Genomic DNA, 9,181 nt, shown 5'->3' with positions numbered 1-9,181 from the left:
TTTTCATCTAATGGAGGAACCATTGTGTATCTTTATATATAATTAATATCCTTGAAAAATGCTTAATTGAATGGTCTTAATGCTATATATATTACATAATTATTACCAATTCATGTCATTTGCCCTTAACCCCAATTAGCCCAGAAGGGCTAATTCTCCAGCCCCTGTGACATTTTTTGTGATAACTTCGCAACGCATATAGCTTTTACCCTTGAAATTTCATGACTTCTTTCTTTTCTCCTGCATACTTTGGGACCCAAACTGTAACCATCGTGTTGATGGTTGCAGGGTTATAGCACATTTTCCTGTCAGATGTCAGGAAAAAAGGAACTTTCCATTGATTTGTGTGTGTAATATATGAGTATTAAAAGGCATATTTGCATTATTGATTATGAAAATATGTAGTTTGAATATATATTTTATTTAATAAGGCTATCTTGTGGGTAACATGATGGGCTGTAGGCATGCCAAATTTGGATGTAGTTGGTCAGTTAATGAAGAAGATAATGTGATAATACATATTTACCCAAAAAAATTGCATATTTCCATGATTAAAGGTGCATGGACAGGTACCAACAACATCAGGTAATATGGTTTGAAATAATGGCAAACCATGAGAACCCAAAAAAATTCCATAAAAATAGGTTCAAAATAAGGGCATTTTAAAGATTTGGTGCCTGATTTGCATTAATTGCACAATATCTTGTGACATCACAACAAGACATTTGAACCTGTTAACTTATTGTTTTATTTTCTCTGACAATTAATGTTTTACAGTAGTGTGCTTCACCAATATGACATAAAAGGAGAATGTTATTATAACCTTCAAACATTATGTGGCAGTAAATTTGATCTTTGGTGTCTCAAATTTAAAAAAGAAAAAGAAAGTAGTTTCTTAAAAGAATTTTGTCTGGTTCTTGTTCAAAGGGGATTTTGCATTATAAGCTTTAAGTAGTTTCAGCAAAATCTCCTCAGCCTATATATTAACTTTTCTTATTTGATTTTTGGATACATTTTTGGATACACTTTGGCTGAAATAAAATGTTTGAAACAGAAACTGATACATCATCATATCCTTGTGGGATGATTTTGTTTTCCAGAATTAAATGATTATAACTACAAAATCCTAAAGCAGCTATTTTGACCATTTAAAGACCAGTGTGCTAATTCCCTACCTGTCCATGATACTTGTAACTCTTAACAAGCATTAAACAGTAGCAACCTTTGACATTTCCTTGACAGATTTGGATGCCAAATTCCACAATGTGGTTAGAAAAAATTTATAATGCATACGGTCTATATTACTCTTTTTATAAATTTTGGTCACCAAGGTTGCCAGTGTGGTGGTCATGGCGAATTGTCAAACCCTGAACAGTAGGATATATTACATTAAATCGGTCATTGTTCTTTTGTTTTGACAGAAGGCACACCACAAAGTTTCAACCATGGCCCAGAAAATTTCATTTACCCCAGTTTCCTGCCTATCTCAAGGAGCAAATGGATACAACCCAGCCTACAAGCAAAATGAAAAGACAAATAACACAAATACTATACTACAAGATGCTGCAGTATGTGCTGTGAGTAAATTATTTCGTAAAATCAATTGTTACCTTGCTTTACTTCTCCCCTCTTCTCTTTCTGTTTATATCTGTTATAACTAGGTGTACCATTTGGGTACAAGGTCAGCAAAAATCCTTCCAAAAATGCTTTTATTTGAATTGCTGTGAGATAATTCAGCAAAATAAGAATAGTTCACCAACCTGCCGAAGACGATCTTTGATATGTGATAAAGAGTAGGCCCGAGGGCAGCAAGGACCAGGGATGAAGGAATTCTAAGATGCAAGTCCTGCTCAGTGGATTACAAGCTAAGCTTGTAGCATTTTGTATTGCTGACAGACATGTTTAATAATGGTCTCAGATTATGTTTTGTAGTAACCAGTTAAGGAGATGACGTCATATTTGTTCAGAAGAGTCCCTACAGATATTCTTCACTCAGTTTTAAAAATTTGTGCTCCTGTGTTACATACACAGTACATGTATGGTCCCCAACAGATAAGTTTCATAGAAATAGAATGGCGACTTTTTAAAATGTGAAAATGTATTTGATTTTATGGCTAGGTAATCCACACTATGGACATGATTCGTTTAAAATATCTAAATTGCTGATATTGAAATTCTATACCCATTACATAAAAGACTGAAGTATTCCATGTAAATGAGTCTTAGCTTTGTATTTCCTATATATCTTAGAACCTCTGAACTGAACCTTATCACTAATCAAGGCATTTGTACTCTCGCCATATGAAACTATCTGGCCCGGAAGTCTCTAATTCCCATCTAATCAGTTTGTATGTGCCTTTCATGAGAGTTCTCATAAACACTTTTTATATTAATTTCCATTGTCATTTCACCAAATAGTCCTAAAGCTCTTCACCAATTGTTTCATTATTGGTAAATCATCTAAAATTGCCCTAAGTGAATTTTTTTTTTTTTTTTTGGGGGGGGGGGGCATATGTGGATATTCTTGACTTTAGTAACTGAAGAAGTTTCTAAACTACTTGTCAGCAAGTATCCGATGTTAGCAGACACCTCCGTTATTGGTGACAACTGGGTAGGTTATTTCTCACTTGTTTTAAACCAAACTATTAAGGTATAATATAAAAAACCACATATAAAGTGCTGCATTTAATTATTTGAGGTATATGGACAGATAGGGATGAAATTACAAGTGAATAGAGTAACAACTTCTGAGTTTGACAGTCTTTGAATTTTTAAAATAGCATGTGTAGTTTTCAAGATATGAGCGATCAAAGTTTCACATTTTTTTTAATTTGTATTCAAAAAATGTGACACGCAAACAAGAACATGTTAGATAAACCTTTGTAATCCCTTATATTTCATGATTTTCTTCAGATTTGTTATCTTTGTAGCATAGGTTGCTCCTATTTGTCTTTATACCTTTAATGACTGGGGGGGGGCAATTTGTTCACATTAGCATAGCAATTAGCTACAAATAATGAGTCAAAATAAGTATCTTGCCAATCATTTTTTCAGAGATGGTATTGTAAACTTGCATTAATGAAATGCAAATCAATTTGAGATATTTTCAAGAATTGCTTATCAATATTCAGAAAACAAATTGTTCGATGCTAATTACAGAAGTGTGTAACATGTAAAGTGTGTTCTTCTATGTCAACTCATTTGTTGAAACATGATAAACAATGTTTCCATTTGATGATCATCAATAATGAGGTTCACATGATAATAATAACTACATGATACTAATCAAGTGAAGGATCCTGCTTAAAGGGGACACAACACCTCAAAAAGTGGTGTAAATGAGTTTTCCAAATTAGTATTTCAGTAAGACAGTATGCTGCTCATGAATATCCTTAAAGGTCAAGTGACACGTAACAGATTTCCTTCAGACTTACACAAATTGAAAAGCTACATATCAAAACCCTATATTCCAAATTTGGAGTTCCACAATTGTTTCTTTGCTGTTTTAATTAAGTTAATAACCAAGCTAATTCCGAAAGATAATGACGTCACGGGGGGAACCGCCAATGTTACCAAAACTAAGTATGCCTAATATGGTAACCGAGATCAAAGCCGTAAACAAAACGTCACGAACAGTAAACAAAATATCACATGAGAATGGGTGCACAGCAGTACAAGAAAGTTTCGTGTTCGTCAACACTGTATACAGCGATAGCTTAGTACCAGTGCACTCAGCCAGCCTAGCTGCCTATAAGTAAAGATTGGCTTGGACCTTCGAGCGAATCTTATGTGTGCAGTGCGCCCTTCACCAGTTAAAGTTTCGATTCCTATCGCCTATCCGCGCAACTTGGACTTGGAACACTAACAGCTCGCCGTCTACAAGACAATGCCGTTCCTTCTCTATCTTCAAATCTCGAGGAGATATAGAAACAAGTAGACCAGTAGTTGCGAAGCTGGATCGGAAAAGAGTAAGTGTATTTTCTGGCCTAGTCCTACTACAACAATGACTAACTTGGTATTATTACTATCTTACAGTAGCCTAATTCTTATAATTTCGTTCAGTTAGTTAGGCCCTAAATTAGGTACGGCGACGATAAAGTTAGGCGTAGGCTAGGGCTATATTAACTTTCATTTGTGGTACATCATGAAAAATCCAGAATAACAAGCATAAGATGTTTACATGTCATTTTGCCCAATATTATAATGTGCTCCCACCTATCTATATACTCAAGAGTCATAGCTCATATGTTTCACAGTAAATGACATCCTTATATTTTGCCATTTTTGTTGGTAGGGCTGCAATTTTTGTTGCAAGAGAAAACGCTTGTGACAGGTACTTTCAAACATATCAAACTGCTTTCTTAAATGAACTTTCATAACTTCCTTGTTATTTTCTTTCCCAATTTTCAATACTTAGATTAATCTAGAAGCTGTTCCCCAACCAACTGCAGTGAAAATAAAGGCAGGATTCTGCAGAATGTACATCTCCATCTAAAGGTAGCATGATCTTATAGACATGTGCTTGATATTACCGAAAAACAGTTGGGAAATGGGGGAGGGGAGGGGAGTTTTGAACGGGATACAAGGAATCTCCACCAGTAAAACATTGAGGCATGTATATGGGGGGGAGGGGGGGGCAAGCTACCAGACAAAAAGGAGGCAGGGGGGTTGGGGGAGAAAATGTGGTAGAGAAGTGTAAGCTAGGGTAATACAAGGAAGAATGGAAAACTTTCATACATCTATAGAGTATTCTATAGCAGAAGTGAGTACAGGGCCCAACATTTTTAGAAACAGTACTCGTTGAAAGCAAAATAGCAATTAAAACTGCACATCGGGCAGGCTGACTAGGGGATAATATACATTGTATTTTCTCCATCATATCCGCCTGCCTGACGAGAGTGGTTGAGGAGGCTATACCTGATGGCTTCACAGGAAAATATAAAGGCTACAGCTATAGTTACTGAGAGAAGGGAGATTACATTGTAGTTATACTATATGAAACCAAGCTGAAGTCATTTGCAATGCTCATGGTGTGAGTGGCCCATATTTTTGCAGCCACATAAAGCAGGAGGATATGCTCTCCTTCAGAAAAGATAAGTGAACCATCTAGGCAGCTGACCCGTCCATGAGCAGCCTACTGTATGTGTGTGGTATAATAAGCGTTTATTCTAATTTTCAGTGAATGTAACACATGTAGAAGTCCAGTTCACTGGTCCCCCTACCACCATTGAAGTTGCTGACTGGACCAACAGAGACAAGAACACCATCAAAGAAACCAGGGCCATCTCACAGTGGCGATGATGGTCCGTCTGCTGCTGTGGCATCCACATCAGGATACACCGAAAAACCGCCAGGTAGTCCCGCACTACACTCCATCAGTTAACTCATCTGAACATGACAAAGATGACCCTTCAAGGTCATTTTCAAGATTTATAGTAGATTAGTCTGGAATAAGTTTCTGGACAGAGGATCATTATTAATTTTGACACCAACACTGTGGGGCAGTCTGGAATGTGTGGTGAGGCCATCAGTCTTTACTTCAATTAGCATATACATACTGTATCTGGTAGAGTTGTCACAGCTGTATGTGAACAAGAAATAAAGGCACAAGGAAGTAGTTGGATTTTACAGAGTATAGTATATCTTCACTTGGCTGGATATCTGCTATGGAATACAAATGGTGAAAGTTGCATCTTATACTCTTTTACCATGGATTACAAGGGGATGGGACAGGATGTTACTCTGTCCACATGTTTACTTTACTACATAAACAGTGGTTAAGCTACTGAGACAATGACCACACATCCTGCTGAAGATTACATAATCCATAATATTAGGTGCACAAACAGGTGTAGGGTTTTGTTGTAATCAGTAAAAAATATATTGGAATTGTTCAGGCACAAGTTGTCAGGTAAAACCTGACCCATGTATCCACACCAATTGAGGTGTACTCAGCTGTCGCCTTAGTTGGGCATCCAAAGACTTGACCGACAACTGTGCCATGCCTATTGACCGAAATGGAGTGATTGGAATGCCTCTATCTAAATGGTATGTTTTTATGAACTATTATTATTCTTCATATCTTTACTATTCTACAGATTATGTATGGGAACTTCTTGACTGCTTGCAACAACTTCTGCAGAAGTGGAACTCTGGGAGAGGAGTGTCCTGTTCCTGTCAGAACAGAGCCCCCACCCCTTGCAAGCTCCTATATTCATCCGAACAATGAGGATGCCATAAAACAACACCGAAGCAGATTTCAAAAGCTTTGCTGAAGTACTGTAGTTGATGGCCTCCCAAGTTCTAATTTTGTTTCATTGTAGTGGGGAGCAATCGACTCTGTGAATCGTCTGTTCACATGGTGTATGGCACAGCTGCAGAGCAGTGTTAATTAACAGGTTGCTACCAGACTTTAGGGAAGTTGCTAAAGTTTTACATTCAAGTTTTACTTACATCTGGTTTCCATTGTAACTAACTACTAGTAATGATAACATATTTAAAAAAAAGTTCCAATGACAAGTATTCCTTTCTAGAGAGCTTAGACTTCATAAATGTAAATTTCATGCTGACTTACTATTTGTATGCAACTTTGGTGTTTCAAACATGCAAATTTTTTGTTTTTCTCGAAAAGAATTGACAGAAATTTGCTGTTTGTTCCCCGCATGGGATAAAATGGGATTTTTTTTATCTCATTTATGATCAAGTAACCTTGATATTCCATGGATTAATGAACAATTTCAGATTGATTCTCATTACAATTTTATTAAAATGAAAGCCTAAGCTCTCCAGAGCCCATTGACATAGTGGTTTAGGGTACTTAATTCAAACTATTCTTCTATTTTAACCTAGTATATTTGAGATTTCAATCATCCAGATTTTGTTGGCAGGCTACTAGAAGTGACAACTTTGCTTACAAGAGAGAATACATACAAAAAATTAACTTGATTTTTTATTATTTATTACTGTTATGTACTTCCCAAACTTGAAAATGTAAAATTTCATCCAAGATTGTAGTTAATACCATGAACCAGAAAAATGTAAGCTGGAATTCCAAAATGTTCACCATTCAGCCACAAAACAGACAGGACTGAACCCTGTTTCTATAAAACTTTGCAGAAATGATACTATCACTTGGCATAAACAGTCCACATTCTCAGTCTTGATAATTTAAATCCTTCATACTGTTCAGATGGTAAAGCTTCTCTAATCCTCCTTACTGCATAGATGGGAGAACAACACAAATCTCCTTCCCTAAAAACTGCTAGCTCATCCGTGCAAGTTGTCTGTATGTATTTCCTGTAAAATAATCATATGAAAAGATGAAGACACACAAAAGCTTGGTAGCCATCTGGGGACGTCAATTTTAAAATAAATTTCTATATGATTTGCAGAATTTGCTTGGCCCCTAAATCTGCCTTCCCTAAAGTAAGCCTAGCTATGCCATTTATACAAACTGATCATTGTATCTCGGGGAGTAAAATTTGTAAATGGATCGTGCACAAGCATGGTGGACATTTTTTTGTGGCATTTGGTTCCATGGCTCAGTGTTAATGACTACTATGTCAGTCAGCATGATAAGGGTTAACCTCAAGGGCATTACACCAGTTTTTGGTCAAAATGACCTAATCAGAAGCAGGTTTTGAACATGGTGCACAAATTTTCTTGATCAAATCTAAATTTTAATGTTATTCCTTTCACAACGAAACAAAACTAAACTATGAATACACCCTCTGTATTGTTACATCTTTCAACAGCAGGTCAGAGCAATGAATAAAGGTATACAACAAAAATAATGTACATTCTATACTTACTCTTGGATCCTGTTTTCCTGTGCACGTCCACCATACTGTTGACGGTACATGTAGTAGGCTGTCTGAAGAAACAATGGGTTCAGGCACATAGCTTCAAAACCTGGGTGTAAGGTGATGCATGCAGCACCTTCATCCATCACAGTCCTTATCTATTTCGCTGCAGCATCTACACTCCCTTGCTGTAGGCATCACAGCACATTGGCCACAATGACACCTGTAAACAATACAAACCAGTTCAAATAATAAAGAGCCAATCCAATGACTTCATACCAACCTCAATTATTGGGGCATACTGTACTAACATGTCAAAATAGAAAAGGGGCACCTCTGAAGGGCAATCTACCGTTGAAGCTCCTTACAAGTAACATCACTAGTAAGGAAGGGGTAGCCTCTTCTTAGAAGTCTTGCCTCTGCTGCAAAGGAAAATAAAACAGGCCGATATTGCCTCGTTTCCAACTCTTTCCCACTTCTGAATCCATTCCCTAGATTGAGAAAATCTGGTTATGAAATTAGCTCAAGCGGAAATGACAAAAAGCTGGTGTGAGGTGCCACCCTCTCCCTCCCCCCACCCTTTCCCTGATTTGTGGTAACTTCACTAATTTGCCACTGGGCCTACAACTGCTAGGAAATTAATAATAGGTCACCTCTGAATTTCTTGTACACTCTTCCAATTGGCTCCTTCAATCTACTAACCAAATGAAACATGTCTGTGTGACATGTTCCTGGGGCATGTGCTGCCACAACTTTTAAGGAAAATAGTAACTTCCTTAACTTTACTCGACCGCACATTCATGTTAATTTTGCTGCCCCATCAACAAATTGGCTAGCTAAGTGTATGACCAAAGTTAGGAAACATTTATCGGTTCTAGGCCTAACTAGTGACACAACTATCCTATATAAAGTATAGTACGCTTGGCGTAACGTTACCGTTATATTCCGTCAAGACGATCAATTTCGACATCACTGTCCGATCCCGCTTCCTCTTCGCTGGTCTCCGGTTCGAACATATAGGGGAAAACTTCCCCAGGATCGTCCACCATGTCCTCCATTTCCCTTACTTCTTCGCCGTTGCTATCTAAATACTGTGTGTCAATGCCACCGGCAGCCATTTCGCGATATGTATAAGCTATGCTTTGCTGTGTATATATGCGTACTACAGAGCGTCTTATGTATCAATTTGTCATTTTTCATCTTAATCGAAATCTTAACTTTCTTGTAACAGACTGCTGAAAAAGGTAATATTTTCGAGAAGTTTGAGATTTCTCCATACCCAATGCACTGCGCAGAACATATACAGTTTGCACTCTTCTGCGCTCCCCCCCCCGTGACGTCACGGAATCTATTACGTAATAGTACTTTTTACCGATTTC

The 9,181-nt window shown here is 37.3% G+C and overlaps 1 long non-coding RNA gene across 1 annotated transcript; it reads left to right on the top strand.

The window, feature by feature from the left end:
* The first annotated feature begins 3,391 nt into the window (after positions 1–3,391).
* Positions 3,392–7,285, top strand: LOC139984622 (uncharacterized). Its single transcript, XR_011799124.1, has 3 exons — positions 3,392–4,497; positions 5,180–5,416; positions 6,099–7,285. It is a non-coding gene; the product is annotated as an uncharacterized lncRNA (long non-coding RNA).
* Positions 7,286–9,181: the final 1,896 nt, after the last annotated feature.

Source organism: Apostichopus japonicus, chromosome 17, assembly GCF_037975245.1.
Source record: "Apostichopus japonicus isolate 1M-3 chromosome 17, ASM3797524v1, whole genome shotgun sequence".
Taxonomy (NCBI): Eukaryota; Metazoa; Echinodermata; class Holothuroidea; order Aspidochirotida; family Stichopodidae; genus Apostichopus; species Apostichopus japonicus.
The sequence above is the reverse complement of the archived record's forward strand: the minus strand, read 5'-3'. Positions and strand labels throughout refer to the sequence as shown.